The sequence below is a fragment of the Polistes canadensis genome, unplaced genomic scaffold (assembly GCF_001313835.1).
Source record: "Polistes canadensis isolate GaletaPanama2010 unplaced genomic scaffold, ASM131383v1 scaffold_5, whole genome shotgun sequence".
Lineage (NCBI taxonomy): Eukaryota > Metazoa > Arthropoda > Insecta > Hymenoptera > Vespidae > Polistes > Polistes canadensis.
The window spans coordinates 428,370-447,800 of NW_014569552.1; the positions used below are offsets into that span (position 1 = coordinate 428,370).

Genomic DNA, 19,431 nt, shown 5'->3' on the forward strand with positions numbered 1-19,431 from the left:
TGAATAGAATGAATGAAGTTGTGTGAAGGATAAAAATCTATAATTATTTTCTTGAGAAGAGAATTTTATACAATATTTATTACCGAGTCGATTCATTCTGAAATATTTTACCGTAACATAATAACTATTGTATGATAAATAAACTATAGGGGGAAGAAAATTATTTCAATAACGAGAATGTCGAATATATTTTTGTATTAGGAAAATAAGGTCGAATGCAATTGCTTAATTTTCTAGAAAAAGATCTACTGCGTTCGCATAAGAGAAATAGAAAGAATAAGTTAGTATACAATGACGTAAAATAATGTTGAATAATTTTGGTAAGAAAATAAATTCGTACAATATTTACTTTACCAATTGATTAATGATTACCACTACAATGTAATCATTATATTATATTTGATTATATTGAACAAAATATATATATATATATCCAATTTTTAATCAGAAAATATTTTTTCATATTATTACGAACATAAATTTCATAACGCAACTATTTAATTTCCCTCTGAAAAATGTACAACGTCCAGGCGAAAGAAAAAGAATGAGACAGAAAGAAAGAGAGAGAGAGAGAGAGAGAGAGAGAGTGAATAAATGAAAAATAAAATGATAGAAAGAGAAGGTAGACGAAAGGAAAATGCGGTGGCGTGAAATTAATTAATTTCAAGCCCGGAAGACGAAAAGTAGAGAATTTCTCGTTGACGTAAGTTACATCGTTGAGAATTTTCTGTTATATTGTACACAACCGCATCCGATAGAAGTGTACAACAAACACAGTGTCGTCATAAAACTTTCGGTTCCGTTGGTTTTCTACACGAGCGTTTTTCTTCTCCTTCGTTTTTAGTCAGTTTGTCTCACTCTGTCTGACTCGTTGAAGTTACTACTTCTTTTTATTTTTTTCATCAAGCTTTAGCCAGCAAGCAAAAGAAGAAGCAAAAGAAGAAGAAGAAGAAGAACAAAAAGAACAAGAAGAAGACCAACAACAACAACAACAACATCAACAACTGAAAGTAAAGAAACAAGAAGAAGAAGAAGAAGATGTTGAAGCAAAATTCTCGTTGGACGCAGCCCGTGCTTTTCCTTGTCCTCTACGTGATCCACATAAAAAGAACAGTGAATGAGAGAGATAGAATGGTGAGAGGGATGAAGAAGAAGGGTAGGAGGGAAAGAAAGAAGGAAAACATTTCGTCGGGAAGAAATTGCGTTACTTTCTCGGAATGAGGGCTTCCACCCCTCTGTTGAAGCAACGAAATTCCGGTTGGTAACGAGGACACGCGTTACAACACGGAACTAAACTCGTTTTCACCCATTTCATTTCTTTTTCTTTTTTTTTTTTTATTTTTTATACTTGGCAAATTGATGCCAACGTACGGGGCTGCCTGCAGGCGTAAAGACCCTTTTTTTTCTTCCTTTCTTTCTTTCTTTTTTTCTTTTTATCTAATAATATGAGATAATATAAAGCAGATAGTAAAATGGACGGTACGGCACTGGCGTTATCGAAGGGAAATTAATTTAATAATCGTAATAAGGAAAAACGAAAATTACGAGTGGAATATTTTTATTGATTGGAAATGTTTTACCTAATTGATGACAGGTTCGTAAGTCTACGGTAAAGAGAACCGTTTTACTTTCTAATAATAAAATATTAATAATAAAAATAATAATAACATGAATGAGAAAATTTTCATTTAAAATCCGTTCATTTTTATCGAACTTATATTAGCATACTTTTATGTGGTCCGTAGATGAAAAATTACAGTATTATTTCTATTCAATAGTAAAATAATAATAATAATAATAATAATAACGAGTAAAATTCGGGTTTGCAATTAAAACAAAATCTCGATAAAAGTACTAATGATTAATATGAAAAAGAATTTTGTGTTGTTTGTCGTAAATGGGAACCCCATTTAAATTTTTAATAATAATTATTATTATTAATATGAATTTTTTTTAAGGGAAAGAGAGATTCGATGGAAAAATGTTCTCTACTTTTTCTTTTTCTTTTTCTTTTATTTGTTTTTTTTTTTGTTCAATCCGTAAAGACAAGTTAAATATTGGCAACCCCATCGAGACACGGACTAATTTCGTCGACCACTTGCAGCGCCATTCGGTGAAACGAGGTTGGGGAAGGGAATTGGAGGGTAAGGGGTGGGCCGGGTCGTAGCGTATAATTAATCAGGAATTCCGACAATTAAGATGAACTTCTTCAGGCAACGTTTTTCTATTTCCCCTTCCTTTTCCCGTTTTTCTGGTCTCGAAGAGAGATTATCAACGGTAGAAGTTTAAAGTTAAGCAAGTATTTCGATTTCGTTTCGTTCAGCTCCGAGCCAACGCACTGAACTCACACCCCGTTTCTCGTACTTTCCATTTCGACGAAGAAGATCTTCAAAACTTTCCTAATTGCCCTTTCCCAGTCCCCACCGTCCCCCTCCGTTCCCCCACGGTCCCCATTTCCTTACAAACAATCCTCTCTCGAGAGATACAAAATGTATTTTTATTATATTTTATTTTATTTTATTCATCAAAATAGTATCTTGATCTGTGTTCACCGATCGGTGATCGCGAAAAAATTTTATCATCGTGAGATTAATCAGAAAATTATTTATAATACAAAAATGCGAACATCGATGTTATATTTGTAAATAGAACAAAAAAGAAAGAAAAAATAGACAAAAAAAAAACCACCGAGTTTACATATAATGTAAATCGGCAAACCAGGAAGTAAAAAAAAAAAAAAAAATTCGACAAAAATTCTAACAATACCCGTATTATAGATCGACGATTGAACAACAACGACTGAAGTATCGCAAAACGAAGAAGAGATATAAAAGAAAAACAACAAGGGAAAATTAAATGGAAAAAAAAAAAGACCAGAAGTTGGGGGAGAAAATATTAATAAAAAAAAAAACAAACAGGATAAATCGGTTACAATTGAATGGGGACCAGAGGGGGGAAGAGGTGAGTGCGTGGATTCGTGTATGTGTCGTGTACTGATTGATGGACGAAGTTACACAAAGCGGACTTCCGAGCTCACGAACCCGACACACCCCACCAGGTCGACCCCATTTTCACGAACCACCATCCTCATTCTCTCTCCCAACCTTACCCTCTCTCTTCCACCCTCTTTCGAACGAGAAACGAGTAGCAAACCAAAACCCGTCTGCGCGTTTCTCTAGAGGTTATTTCTCTTTTCTGAACAAAATCAACCGCAACGACGGATGTTTTCACATTAGTAACCGTACTCGTCCCTTCGGGGAAAGACTCCACGTGCTTATTGCCACCCCATTCGCAATAATATAACACATAGACACACACACAGTTATATATGAATACACTAAAGTCCAAAAGTTTGGAATCGTTTACTTAATTTCGATAATATCGTATATACCGATCAATTTTGAAACGATTTATCATTGTTCAATATATTATTACTTAAACAATGTTATACACAAGCCATTGAAATATATTAACATTTTTTTCACAATCCGTTATTCTCTTATATTATTTATAACACTCGGTTGTAAACCAATGCTTAGAACAAATGTTTCTATCGGTAAATCATTTTTCTCTATGTATAAATATTAGAAAAAAAAAACAACTCTCTACAAAATATTCATTGTTACTTTATTGATTAATAATAAAATGAGTCCGGGGATTTTCGTTCGCGGTCCCTGGGTAAAAAAGAATTAACACAAAATAGTAAAACATTCCAGTTGTAAAATGTTTTTTCTTTTTTTTTTTTGCAACAAATAAATCTACATCGATTATTCCAAACGCATTTGTTTCTTCTGAGAAATATCTTGTATCTCTCTTTTTTTTCTCTCTAACAATTTATGTAGAGATCGCAAACTTTTGGGAGATAGTGTACGTGCATATCTACACATGTTAACAGTTGCCCTCGGCGTCTTATATTCTTCGAACAAGTGCGGAAAGTCGACGAACATTATCAGGAAAAAGACTGCAATCGCAAGAGATTATTTTCCTTCCTTCCTTCCTTCCTCCCCCATCCCCCTCATCCATTCCTACCTTTACTACTCCTCATCTTTTCCTCCCTCCTTCCTCCCTACCCCCCAACCCTTTTCACAATCAATTCTTTCTCCAATATCACTCCATTTTCAACGTCCCGTTTTCACGCGACGAACATTTGCGCGTTGAACTCCTTATGTTAGATAATAGTTTATGAAATATCGAACAAATAAACGTGCGAAATAGAAAAAAGAAAATAAAAAAAGGTGAAATCTCGTGCGCGAATTTTTGTGTGTGTGTTGCTTATTACAATGATATATATTTATCATTCTTTCCTTTTTTTTTTTGGTTTTTTATTTAATCAGATAAAAAATAATAATGTAATTGTAGAAATTTGTTTTCTTTAAAATAAATCATATCGTTAATAATTGATCATTGAATAATTTAACATTAAAATATTCTTGTCATTAAATTAATACATTGTCGATCATTAAGAATTTTCAATTAAATATAAGAATTTAAGTATCGATTTAATGATACGATAATAAAACAATAATTATTTTGGCTTGTTAACGATATATTAATTTTAATCGAAGATTCAACTTACAATTAAGAGAAGTCGAAACCTTCTAACTTGGATAATAAAGGAAAAAGGTTTAACGAGTCGAGCGTAATACAACGTAATTACCAATCACGAATCACCAGTGTGTGATATAGGATTTGTTATGTAATGTTTATCCCTCCCCTAGGGATAGTTCCGGTTGGGAACATTATAAATGCAAATGGATTGGTGCTTTTGTTACGAGCGAACGAGAATGAACGAAAGAGAGAAAGATAGATCGATAAAGTGAGTGTGTGAGAGTGAGAGAGAGAGAGAGAGAGAGAGATAAAGATAGTCTGTTCTTTCAGGTTGCTTCCTTTCAACGGATAATCAAATTATATTTCAATTCGCCATGAGAGCTTTTCTAAGGGATCCAATATAAAAATTAAAAAATAAAATAATAAAGAGAGAGAGAGAAAAAAAATGAAAATAATAAGAAAAATTATACGTGAATAATATATTAAATAAATGATTATATTTGATTCTATATTTATAAATGATTACGTCCCGAAATAATATGATAAATAATGAAAATATCGAATTCTGTGCATACTAATTAAGCGAGATAATAAGCTTCGTAATGTCCTAACAGTTTGCGAAGTTCAACTCGAGCGAGGATGATCGCTTTGAAATTCGTTAATCTAGTGAACTAAAGTTATCTCCGAATGGGTCGATAATTAGAGAAATTAGTGAGATGTGTGATGAGAAGAAAAAATTTATAAAAAAAAAAAAGGAAAAAATAAAGAAGAGGAAATTAACGAACGAATAATTCATCGGATGAATATATATACTTATGTGCGTATTATAATTATTGTTAAAAGCTTATTTCACGCATCGTCTGGTAGTGTATTTCTATTTATTCATTTTACATCTATATATATAATATATAATAAATATATTATAAAATGTAATATAAATTTTTTTTATATATTCTATATTATACTGAACCTAGAGTATAAAATACAATACAATATACAGTATTAATATCTTTTGTTATAATTTTATAATGATGCATTTCAATAGATCACGTTAATAAAACATTTAATTCATATTTTGACGTATAAAACATACTGATAAAAAATATTTTAAACTGAAGAAAATTGGGACACTTACATTCATTTACAAACTGTTTAAAAAAAAAAATAAGAGCAAAGTTTTGAAAATGGTTGAACTATAACTAGGACAAAGAATATAATATTGCGTTTGAAATGAGAGTTGACTAACGAAATCTGTTCTTTAGAATTAGAAACTTTGTCTATGTGTGTGTGTGTGTGTGTGTGTGTGTTATCCACTTTAATACTTATCTTTCTTACATTTTCTCTTTTACTCTATATCTCTCTCTCTCTCTCTCTCTCTCTCTCTCTCTCTCTCTCTCTCTCTCTCTCTCTTTCTACTTTCTCCCATACCCTTTGTCGTTCTCATGACATGCATGCAGCCTGGTGAAGCTCGCGTTGAAGGTCAGGACTATGTAATACCGCAAGAAACTGCCGCAATTGCGGTTTGTACGCCGGCAAACGTTCCGTGGCACAATGAGCCACGAAATTCACTCTCCCCAAACCACGGCCCATTTACTCCTACTTGTTTTACTACCAGATTTCAACACTTTCGCAGAATATTCGTAACGTATATAAACTATTACATATTATATTATATTCAATTATATTTTATATATGACATTTGATAACATAAATAATATTATTATTATTATTCCATAATTTACGATACGATACGATCCTACGATTATGTAGACAAGTTTTTGAAAAGATAATAAAATGAAGAACAAAACGCGTTAGACATATTAATCGAAATTTTGATTAAACGCAGAGAAAGACAATATTATAACAATAAAATAAAAATATTATTATTTATTTCTGGGGACGGGGGGGGGAGAGAGGGGATGGAGACTTATTACCTGTTGTTACCAGAAAAATAATGGTAATTATTTCTCACAGAATAATGTTACTAACATAACGCAGGTTGTAATAAAATAATCAGGGCTTCACAATTTGTATTTATGTAAATGTAAAAATAAAAAGAATTAAAAAAAAAAAAACTGAAAAGAATAATCGACAAATGTGCGTGATTAATATTACAAAACGCGTACTAAACAATAAATCGATAAATAAAACGAACAACACAATACGCGATTTATTTTCAAATCAAAATTATTGATGCAATCGAATAAATCGCAAAGATAAATTGTAAGTCAACGAATTGGGGTAATGTAATATATTTTCGAAATAATGACATCCCCTACAAATGTAAAAAAAAAAAAAAAAAAAATAAAATAATATTTAATTTTCATATAATTCAATTTTTTTCGTACCGTTTCTGAATAAAACAAAACACAAATTGTTATTTAATAATAGAATAAAATTTGTTCGATCGAAAAAGAAAAAATGGGAAGGAAAATGAAGCGAATAATTGAGCAACAAACCTGTTCTGCTGTTCGTCGACGGTAACAGACTCGAGGGTGGTTTGTAGACGTTGACCGAGGCAACGGGGTTGCTCCCCCCGTTGCGGTGCTCACCGGCCGGTTGTTCGGCCCTCGATACGCTCCAAAGCGAGTAGACCCTCTCCGACACCCTTTGAACCAAAGGTAATACCGAGAACTAGCGCTACTGCGCCATGCTTTACGCCTCTACTACCCTCGTCGTCCTTTGGTTTACGCATACCACAGATTCTATAAACACAAAGGAATTGCCATCTTAGTTCAATCGTCCCTTAATTAATCCTATATTTATTATATGAATTTTAAAAAAAGAAAAAAAGAAAAATAAATATTTCTAAATATAACCAAAATCATCTCCGTTGATAATAATTTAAAATATTTATTATTTATATCAATTTTATAGTTCTGTTACATAAAAAAAAAGTAAATATTAAAATAAGAAAAAAAAATTTATTACAATTATTTTTTGTTTTCTTTTTTGTTTGATTGATCGTAAACAAATATCTGTGATGAGTGGGCGTGTAAAAATGAAAAGATCATCTTCGTTCACTGACATCAACGTTTATTCTTTTACGAAGGAAAAGGTTGTTCATCCTGGGACGTCATTCTTATAAATAAATGCAAACGAATAATTACTTTGATATTTGTTACTTCGAAAACCGTTCTATAAACAATCTAACCTAATCCACATATTTACATATACACACACGTATCTTCAAGATTCTAACGTTTATGCATCTATCGAAATTGATTACAAATAAAAAAGAAGAAAAAAAGATAAAAATGTTGTCTAACACGTGGTATATTTGTTAGACAAAATTACATAAATCGTAATGAAGTATTATTAATTTGAAACGTGTTTGAAACACACATATTCATCACGTACGTATGTATATTATATATATTTATTATGTAGAAAATATTCAAAGGTAAAATGAAGACACATAGGAGTGAATTTCGCATGCGCATTATAAGTAACGCTTAGAGAAGGTGGTATACGCAACCCCTCTTATTCCTACTATATGCTTCAACCCCCCTTTTCTCTTATGTGTCGCCAACTCTGTTAATATTCATTCCGTTAATAACCCCAGAATTTCCCTACGAACGCGACGACTACGACAACGTTGGGGAGGACGAATTTTCTGCAGACGCGTTTCCCTCGAAGGTCGTAATAGTTGTCAGGTGTTGGCACGTAATTAACGCAATTTTTTAAACGCCACTGTCTCCCTTTTCTCTTCCCCTCTCTCTCTCACACACACACACACACGCATACTCAAACTTTCAATATATTTATATTTTCTATATTATTTCTATACACACTATTCCAAATTATTCAATTATTATCTATCATGCATTCACTCACTCATATTTATACATTTCTTACACTCACGACTAATTACACCCCACTTTTCGAATACTACATTATATATATATATAATTATTCGTTAAATACAAGACACTGATATCTAACTTTATCATTTTTTCTTTTCTTTGACTTTCTGTCTGTCTCTTTCTTCCTTTTTTTCTTCTCTTTTACATTTCTCTCAATGGACAAGTCTTTTATTTTCTTTCCTTTCTTTTTTGGTTATATTTTTCATGTTAGTTGACACTTCTCATGATGAAAGGAAAGAACGATGATCATGCACATATGTATTTAAAAAAAAAAAAAAAAAAAAAGGAGGAAAGAAAAAAAGAAAGAGAATAAAAATCCTTTATCGTTATTACGAGCTCACGTGTCGTCCAGTTGTCAAGCTAGAACTAGGGAAAAATTTGAAAATGGTGCTAACATTTTTTTTTCTTCCATCCCTTATTTTTTTTTTTTTACTTTCTTTTCTTTCTTTATTTCTCACTCTGTTGGATTAAGTAGAGGGTTTTATTAAAAAGTATAATAAAGTTGAAGTTCCTTTAAAGTGATCGTGTGTCCTTCTTTTTCTATCTTTCCATTTCTTTACTTTTCTTTTCTTTCTTTTTACGATTACGTTATTCCACCCCTCGTGGTAACTATACTTTTATGACACAGATAAACGTGAAAGTAGATAGATAATGGCATTTTTAAGGATTCCTTATATTCTCCTTCGTATGATTTTTAACGAACTAGAATAACAATAACGATAACGTACGAAAATAATGATAATAATAATAATAGATATTATTGAGATAATTTATAAAAGACGAATGAAATATCCCTTAAACGGGATATACACAATTTTTAGATTATTTTTCCACATCAATTGCTCTTCTTTAACAATTTTTTTGTAATCAAAAAGTTTGTAAAAAATGTAAGCTTCTCGTAAATGGTCCTAACCTTGTAATCTTGCAATATTTATTATCTGAAAGAGAATAAGATAGAAATATCTTGAAAATGGAAAACAAAATTAATGAATTTTTAAAATCATCTAGTAATATTTGGTTCAGCTTATAAAAGAGATATCAAGTATCATAGAAAATTTGTAAATAGTAGACCAAATGTATCCCTAAGTGATATGAAAAATGAATTACTCTTCTTAAAAATTTGTCGTGCTCTTAGTTTAGCCTGTAATTTAAAAATTAAATATTACACGATTAACAACATGAACAATAATTAGTCTAAAATGTGTCTCGAAAATAAGAATAATTAATTCTTAATATTATCTAAATAAAACTTTCGTTTGGTCCAATTTGTAAGAAAATAAATTGAAAATAAATTCGCGAGGCTACAGAAAATATTGTTCCTTTTACTTTTTTTTCTTTATCCGTCTTTATTTCTTCGCGTCTGGCCCGGTTTTTTTTTTCTATTTTCTTTATTTATTGATAAACTCGTGAAATATTGATAAGAAGGGAAGAAGAAAAATGATGGTTAATGATAGTCACTCACGAGTAGTGGGAGATTCGAGACGAGCCCTGATGGGTCAAAATTAACGTGAAAACTCACGCAATGCCGTGACGCGTTACTCTTTCTCCTTCTATCATTGGTCACGCGATCTTCTTCTTCGCATTTTGTTTGTACAGTATCTACTACAAATTATTCCAAACTCATCTAATTCATTCTATTTTTCTTTCCCACCTTTTATCTAACGAAAAGAAAATAAATTCGAATAGTTAACCCGTCGTTAACCCGATGAAATTTGTGTTCGACTTAACACGTAAACCGTATGCACGTTTTACCGCATTACTTATATCATTTATTTTTATCTGAATCCGATAAAATTGTTCAATAGGTAGTTCGTAGCCGGCAAATGAAACGAGAACATTTCTAAAAAGTAATGGTATTCGATCAAAAAACAAAATATTTGAATTTTCACAACGATCCCACACACATACATTTTTATTATGAATTCTTCCAAACTCTATATAAAGGAAAAAAGAAATCAAAACTAAATAAGATCTGATAAAGAATAAGAATTTTCTATGGAAAGGGGTGGTTTAAAGAAAGAGGAGAAAAAATAAAATAAATTGAAAAATTCAAAATGTTAAAAGGAAAATCAGAATTCAATGGTCGAACCTCAACGACGATTGTAAAACTCGTCGTTAGCATGAAAATGGAGAGTACCAAAAAGTAAGTAAGCAAGGAAGGAAGGAAGAAAGGAAGTTAGCTAGCTAGCTAGCTATAGTAATAGACAATTATCGTTACTATCGTTTTCACGTTTAACCGTAGACTTTTTTTAAACAGGTTTTTCTCTTAAGTCGATTTTCCTTGGTGCGTGGAGTCTAAGCACGATCGTTCTTTCCAAGTCACTTTTTCATGGTGGAACAGAACGGCAATGGTTAAAAGCTGGTTCGGTAAGGGTCCCTTTTACATTTTTTACCCTTAACTCCTACTTTCATTCGGCTAAAAGAACGCGTCGCTAAACGACGTAACTTTTATCGCTGGCCATCTCGACTTTGCAAACTGTGCTGTTACAGGGGGGAGAAGAAGAAGAAGAGGAGGAGGAAGGATTGAGGGGAAACGAGAAGAGAAGAGAAGAAAAGAGAAAACGAAAACGAGAACGACAACGACGAAGATGATGGCTTCGACCTAACGGGGAAAAGGTTGGAGAGGTTCGAAGTCGTTTAAAGTTCTACGAGCCTTTGACGCTGGCATCTCTTCCTTCAAATTGCTTCGAGCGTAGTTGACTACAACAGAAAGAGAGAGAGAGAGAGAGAGAGAAAGAGAGAGAGAGAGGTAGCTGAGAATATAGATTTGTGCATATATAGATGCTTTTATGTAACTTTGTATGCGTGGGTCTTTGTATGTGCATATATAAACGTTTACAAGTATACTTCTATATAAATTCGTGTGTGTGAGTTTATGTGTATACATATATAAACGTTTGTACATGGGTTTATGTATGTGTGCATATATAAGTGTATATATGCGTGTGTGAATGGATTTATTTCCATATCTGTATATATACTTATATATAAATTTGTGTCCGTGGATTTGTGTGAGTGTATGTATACTTGTAATATATGCTCGAATACATGAGCTTATATATGTGTGCAATGATACGTACTTGTATATAAGTTTATATACTTCGATTTCTTTTTATATAAATATTTGTGAATGCATACGCTTCTATGTAAGTTTTGTGTGCATGGATTTTATGTGTTTTCATGTAAATGTATACGCATAAATGTTTGTATACATATTTAAGTACATAGATTTATATATATATGCGTATGCAAACGTGTTAGAATATATCTATGTTAGTGCACGTTTAAGTGTACGTATATATGTATGTATTTATACATATGGAGATGTATATACATTTGTGTGAGTATATGTGTGTGTAGCTATGGGAGTGTATTTGGGAAGAAAGGGACAGAGAATAAACGTCGATGCCAAGCAAGAAGGTAGGTACTGTGTGTGCTTACAACAAACTTTAATGAGCAAGTGAGTAAGAGAGAGACAAAGACAGATACGGAGACAGAGGAAGAAAGATAAAGAGAGATAGAGAGAGGCTATTCGCAAATCGATAACTCGCCAAGTGAAATGTACGCACGACCGAGCCGAAAACCAATCTACGGGAATTAACTTTAATTCGATATCAATAATTTGCTTCTCTCGAAGGCGTGGCAATTCGTTATTATCCCCATTTCCAACCCTCTTAAACCCTTCTCTTCCACCATGGAAACGTTTAAATGGAAACTTCATCTTTCATTTCATTTCTTTTTATTTTAGATCAATTATCTTAACATCCTGAATATTATTAAACATATTATCTTATATAATCATATTTTTATATTTTATGAAACGGCAAATAATATTTTTTATAGGTCAATTTTGTTGTATGTAATAAATTTTGTATTAAATAAACAAATAATCAAAATAAGTTAAGTGCTGATTTTAATCGATAGAAATAAATGATAACAAAATGTAAAAAATACTCTGACAATTTTTCTTGGGTTATCTGAGATATTATAAATGTAGAAAAATATATATATATATACATGTTGGACATAGTAAAGAGAAACTTTTGATCATTTTCAAAGTCCGAGTAATGCTATTATGTACTGATAATAAGAAAATCGATCAGCTTCAATCAGGCTTTTCAACGGTCTAAGAAGATATAAAGAAAAAAAGGAACGTTGTGAAAACAGGAAAGAGGTAAGAGGCTTTTCTTTCAAAATCGAACACAATTGGATTAATTTTTCTTCATATTGATGCTCAAGATCTATAATCCAATTATATTTTATAAATGTAGGTACAAATTTGTAAAGCAGTAAGAAACATTTTTATTTATTGTTTATAATACTTATATATATATTATTATTTACACTTTTCAATGTGATTTCCTCACAAATTATTATACATTTTACAGTTTAAGATTCATAAAATTTGATTTTCTCTTTAAATAAAGATTAAACGAAGATTGAAAAATATTTGTTTTCTTTTTCATCGTGTGTACAGATTTGCTTTATTTATTTTAAATTATATTTTGTCAGGATTATTAATACAAACGAAGCGTTAAACGTTTGTTGTTCTATTATATGAAAAATTATCTCGTATTGAACACGTCTGTCTCAATTTTAATTCATATAACATAGACTCTATCGTACGTGCATGCAATAATTTAATTGAAAAATAATCATAATAAAATAAAACGATCAATAATTTATAATATCACATCTGTAATATGTGTTACTAAAATGTAAAATAATTCGGAGGAATAAAATAAGATTAAATTCTTTTTTTCTGATCAATCCAATACGTGCATAAAATAATTCGAATTGAAAATAATCATAATAAAATAATAATGAAAAATAATAATAATCATTGACACGAATCTCGTCATGAATTTCGACGGAAAAAAAAAAAAGAAAAAAAAAAAAAGGGAAAAAAAATATATCGAAGTGAAAAGAAAAAAGCGAATTATGTTCATTGGAAAGAGTACAAAAAGATGATAGAAAATCACGCGAGAATGTAAACATATATGTTAGATATTTGTTCGTAAAGATCTCGATAAGTTTGAACGGGTACACTACTGATGCACGCAACCATTGGATACCTTCTCCCCCGACACCCCCACCCATTGACCCATTGTCCGTGACGAAATTCTCTTGGCACCCTGAGTACCCAAAACCGCCCACTTTCTTCATTAATCTTCGTTAGGTGGTTGGAAAATAAGGATACCTACGGTCGCTTCTCAACACCTACATTACTACTACACCATCACAAATCATCAATTTTCTTCACTTACACACACACACACCCACGCACGCGCGCGTATGTAAGTAAATTCATAGGTAAATAATATATGAACATAAACCACACCGATCAAAAATTAGGATACATTTGTTGGTTGCATTTTTGATTAGACACTTATGCACAAACTATCGGTTAAATTTCCTACAAAAGTCACGATAAAATTTGTGTGACCTTCCAAAAAAATAATTAGAAAAATTCTTAACAAATTAGTCACACGAATTGGGGCAAAACTTTGTAAATTAGTTTAACGAAAGAGACATTTAGCAACGTTTAATAATGTTTTAACAAAAACATTCGTATATTATAGTAAGATTTTCTAATTAATTTTCTAAAAATGGATAAACAAGTATTTTTATATATAAAATAAAATAAACTATTTGAGAAACGTAATTTTCAATAATTTCGGAATATTTCATATACGAATACGTATATCTAAACTATTAGTTGGAATATGTGTAAAGCATATACACACATATATACGTACGTATTATATATATCTACAAAGATAAGAATATTTCTGTTTCTTTTTCTCATTCGAGCTTAGATATCCATTTGTTATACGTCCAAATAAATGATAACGTTCGTCTGACACGTCATCTTTCCATTTCCCTTGAACTCGCCCTGAAAATTCGATTTCTATGACACTGATGTGAGTGAGTAAACATATGTAAAAGCTTGTGTGTGAATAACTTATATATAAAAAAAAAAATTTATGAGAGTCAAAGCTCGTAAATGATTTTAAAAAAATCAATTCTACTCTTTTTCGAAACACTTAAAAATAATTTTAATTCTCTTCCATTAAAAAATTCCATGCAATATAAACTTTTGACCCTCTTTGTGCAAAATATGAGATTCTTCAATGCTTAATGTCATCTCTCTTTTTTTTTTTCACTATAGCATATTTCGAATTTTGAAGAGATTCATTCAATGATGGATTTTCTAATGGATTTCAACAGTAATTTACAATTGTGAAAATTTTCACATCCCTTTTCGGTCGAATTTCAATGTGTGAAATATTATTGTTAGGAATGTAACAGATTAAATTTAAAACTTCAACGGCATATTATTTCTTTTTATCGAATTTTGACGAATAAAATTTTATTATTACTATAACAGGTTAAAAAAAACTTTCAATGATAAAAATCTAATTCTTTTTTTTTTTTTTTTTTTTTTTTTTTTTTTTGTTAAATATCGTTGAATAAAATGTTATCAAGGACGAGTGCGGAACAAATTTTCAGGAAATATATTGGAATTCAAGGATATCTTAGATATTTCCTTTGGCAAATGACGTTCTGTTGACACTTGGTATCATACACTGGGGATTCCACTTTTTGGTATTTACGAATAAACATACTTGTTGCATTTATCTAAAGAAGTGAAAATACACACACGTAATATATTTCATACGTAAAACGAATTTTTTGTACAGTTACGTATCCTTTTAATCCCAATTTGTATTTTAAATAATATAAAATATTCGCGTTTCAAATTTACAATTGATTTTATTTATTTTTTATTTTGATTTTGATTTTATTTTTTTATTACACATCATACGATTGGACGTGTTCCAGATTCGTAAAATTGTTCGTCAGCACGTGCGACCTACTTGGAAACTTTCATTTTCCGAAGCTAGTTCCGATTTCGAAAAGAAATAAAAAAAAAAAAAAAAAAAATAGAAAAGAAAGAAAGAAAGGGAAAGTAATTTTCTTTGTAGCTTTCAAAGAAAATCAAATAAAACGAAATGAAGTCGACTGAAACGAAGAGAACAAGTTAATCCGGATTGAAAAGTACTACTATCATATCTGGTTTAGTTGTATTTTCTTTTAACAAAGAACACAGAGACGAATTTACCGAACAAGTCATTTTCTATAATAGTTGACTGTTCCAACAAAAAATACAATGCACATACATACGTTTACTATCCAGAATTATGTGTATTTATATTTTGCACAAAAAACAAAACGAATTCTAAATATTTCTCAATTAGTCAGCGTACCTGAGTGTCGCCGTTTTAATTAAATCGTTCAAACAAACATATCAGCATATTAATCTGTACAATGGGAATAAGATTTGAAAATATAGATCCTATATTAAAAAAAAAAAGACCTAAGTTCGTGCCTTAAAATAAATGCGGCCCTGTTTTTCAATCTTCTTCACTCAAAAATAACAATCTTACTTATTTGAAACATAGGAAGTTAACGTTGAGTTATCGGAACGAAATAAAAAAAAAGAAAAGAAGAAGAAAAATAGAAAAGAAAAGAGGATAGGGGGGATAGTCGTCCTAACGATTGCTCGTTCCATTTTGAAGTACCAGGGAGAAATAATAAAAGCGAACGACGATGGTGGAAAGAAAAAATCGTGCGAAAGTAGTAAAGATGTGAAGGGATCGTGTCCTTTCGTAAAATTGCCACTACAACTCGTCCTTCTTTACTTTTCTTTATTTCTTTCTTTTTTTCTTATTCTGTTTCTCATTCACTCTTACATATACAAACAACACGCGTGCATACAAATCGACTGTTTTCCATTTTACATCTCTGTCTTTGTCTATTTCATTCGAGACTTTTAGAAACCGTCTACGAAACACGAATTGCTTGGGTTATTTAAATTCTTCTTCTTCAAAAAAAAAAAAAAAAATTAAATTCACGGTCTCTCTCGTGCATCGTTACAGTCGTTTTCGCGCACGTAACTAAAATTTAGCGACGTGGGGAAAACAAGAATAAAAAAAGAAATTAAGTCAAACGATACCCCCCAGTGCAATAATAGTTGCGTGTAAAATACGCAATACGGTGGCCCAGAAATCATTTTACCGGAAAAGAAAAAGAACAAAATGAAAAGAAACAAAAATTAATGTTGTATAATATAATTATTAATAAAAAAAAAATAAAAAAATAAAAGAGATCTTTGAAAAATACATTTGATTAATATTAAATATTAATAAAATCACAATATTATATATTTTTTTTTTCATTTCAAGATATTAATTTTCTGTTAGATCGTAGTTTAAAAATTAAATAATAAAATATAAAATATAAAAATAATATTATATTTATTTTATATATTATTTTTATTTATATTTTATTATATATAAAAATATAAAATATAAATAATAAATCAGTTAGGTAAAGTGACTTTTGGGACACCTATAAGAGGTTCCACTACTTTAGAAGTTCAGGAAAATCTAGTATAAAAAGAACATTTTTTAGACGCAATTTTCTAGTAACGTCCACCCTTCGTTGGATCTCAAATTTAAGCCCGCAAGCCAAAATTAGCCAATAATTGTATGCCTAAATCGGGTCAAATGTGAGGCCTGAAATTTAGTGGAAACATTATTGGAAAATTACTTAAAAAAAAAAATGTTCCTTTTATACTAGTTTTTCCGAATGTCATGATGGTGCAACCCCCTTAAAATAATTTCCAACTATAAACTTTCGGTTAGCAGTTTTTCTTTCTATCTGAAAGAAGAAACAAAATGAGGTAGGAAATAGAAAGAAAGAAAGAAAGAGAGAGAGAGAGAGAGAGAGAGAGAGGAAAAACATGTTGGAAGAGTAAGCGATCTCTTTAAAATAATCCCTAAGGGACTTTCACCTCAACTGTTGTGGTTGTACTTACTATCGATCTGCCCTTTGTCTCTCTTTCTCTCTCTCTCTCTCAATCTATCTATCTATCTTTCTTTCTCTTTTTTCGATTCGATTAAACCCCTCGTATATTTCATTCTAGTTTCGATTTTTACAAAAGAAAGAAAAGTAAGGAGGGACCCTACGACAAAAGATAACGATGAATGATACTAAATAAAACTGCTAAAGCTTTTGTAAATACATAGATACATAAATTCTATTTACCCAAGAGTAATGTGTCCGAATATATATAGGATATTTCAAAATATACGTGTATAACTTCAGGAATAGTTACAGTACGTTAAAAAGTAATTCGTACAATTATAGGCCCGATTACTCCGTTTCTGAATTTTACAATACAATTTTACCATAATCAAGAAAATTGTCAGCTTATTCAAACACATCTGATATTTTTAAACGAGTCAGAAAATTTATTACAAGATGTTTCTTAACCTGCATCGAAATCAAAATTTTTCTATGAAAAATCATGTAACACGTATAATACAAAACCAGCTATGATTCTAAAACAAAGTCATATCTAGCATTCATAAAATTATGCTGAGATATTTTGAAACACCCTGTACATCTATATAAGTATTCTGTTTACTCATGAGTTGTTGTGTGTGTGTGTATATGTCTTCTAATGCTCTAGATCACAAAGAGAAAAGATTTACTGCTAGATTAGGGAATATATGCAAAGATGTAAAAAAAAAGAATAAAAAATGGTATGTTCTCTTAAAGAGAAGGACTTGCAAAATTGTCCTACAGAAAAGAGCCAGATATTCGCCTAACCTATATATGTATATATGTGTATACGTATGTATGTGTAAATGTGTGTGTGTGAAGCGTATATCGATTTCAGAGAAAGAGGAAATGTAGGTGGTGGTAACCCAACTCCTCTATTCTACACGACACAATACTAAATCCATACTCTCGTAGATCGAGCTTACATTTCCGCAACAACATGACATTTATCTACAGGATGCTCCAAATGTTACTATCTGTAACAATCTTCCAAATTGTTATCTCAGAAATTAATAAAAATATCGATCACATTTTTGTTGTTATCTAGTACAGGGGTAATCATTTTTTGACTTTTTTTCTAAATTTGTATAGAGAATAATTAGTATTATAATTTAAATAAAAAGTACCTCATTGTTCTCTGCGAAAGTCATATAAAATTTCTTTCATCGATATTTTTCGAAGGAATAATAATAATTACAGAATACGAATTTTCCTGTACAGTGAAACCTTTGTTTGCGAACATAATTCATTCTAGAAATGTAAGCACTCGTAAATATATTAAAAGAAATTTCATCACAAGAAATATATAATGGTTAATCGAATAATTCATATTTCCAAAATTATTTATTCATATATTATAAAAAATATTATATATAAGTATTTAACCATATGTAAACAAGTCCATTTACCGGACCTCCCCGAACAAGTTCTAAATTAATATTTATCTATTAGTATCATTAGTTTCAAAAAGAAAATAATAATAATAATAATAATATCGTTAAAATTTCATTTGAAATCACTAGTACAATTAGATTCCGCCTGTCGATATTATATATTGAAATAAAAGAAATCGTAATATATTTTCGTATTTCTGTGATTTCCTTAGGAAAATTACGAGCACAAAAAGAATATAAAATGTGGACACAATATATGAAGGTAATTTGTTCGAGAATCAATAATGAAGTCAACGATAAAGGACAATGAAAAGGATAATAATAGTAGATAGATTACACGCGCTAATACACAAGGCTATTGTTCAACATAGTTCGTCAACGTGTTCATTAATTACCTAAATGCACAACATCATGACGTGCTTGCTGTACTTTGCGTTCATATTGCCTTTCCTAATTTATTGATTTATACGGACGATATATAATAGCGCTAATAATTAATATCTCTAATTGGGACGCTTTCCATTGGCTAATGGAAAGATTCGATGTACTAGCAGATAAAACTAAAGAAGAAATAAAAAAAAATTAAAAAAAGAAAAGAAAAAAAAAATAAAATAGAAAAAGCAAAAGACGGATATTAATTAAATTTAATCTTCTATCTCTTTCTCTTCTCTCTTCCCATTTCTCTTTCTCATTTTTTTCTTCCTTCGTTA

The 19,431-nt window shown here is 30.5% G+C and overlaps 1 protein-coding gene across 8 annotated transcripts in view; it reads right to left on the minus strand.

Annotated features, from left to right (window-relative positions):
* LOC106787956 (inactive rhomboid protein 1) overlaps positions 1-19,431 on the minus strand; it is a 243,532-nt gene that overhangs the window by 207,387 nt on the left and 16,714 nt on the right. For all 8 annotated transcript variants that reach the window (XM_014750782.1, XM_014750791.1, XM_014750772.1 and 5 more), the window contains one exon: positions 7,008-7,253. The gene's annotated coding sequence lies outside the window, so the exon portion shown is untranslated. The remainder of the gene's footprint in view (positions 1-7,007; positions 7,254-19,431) is intronic.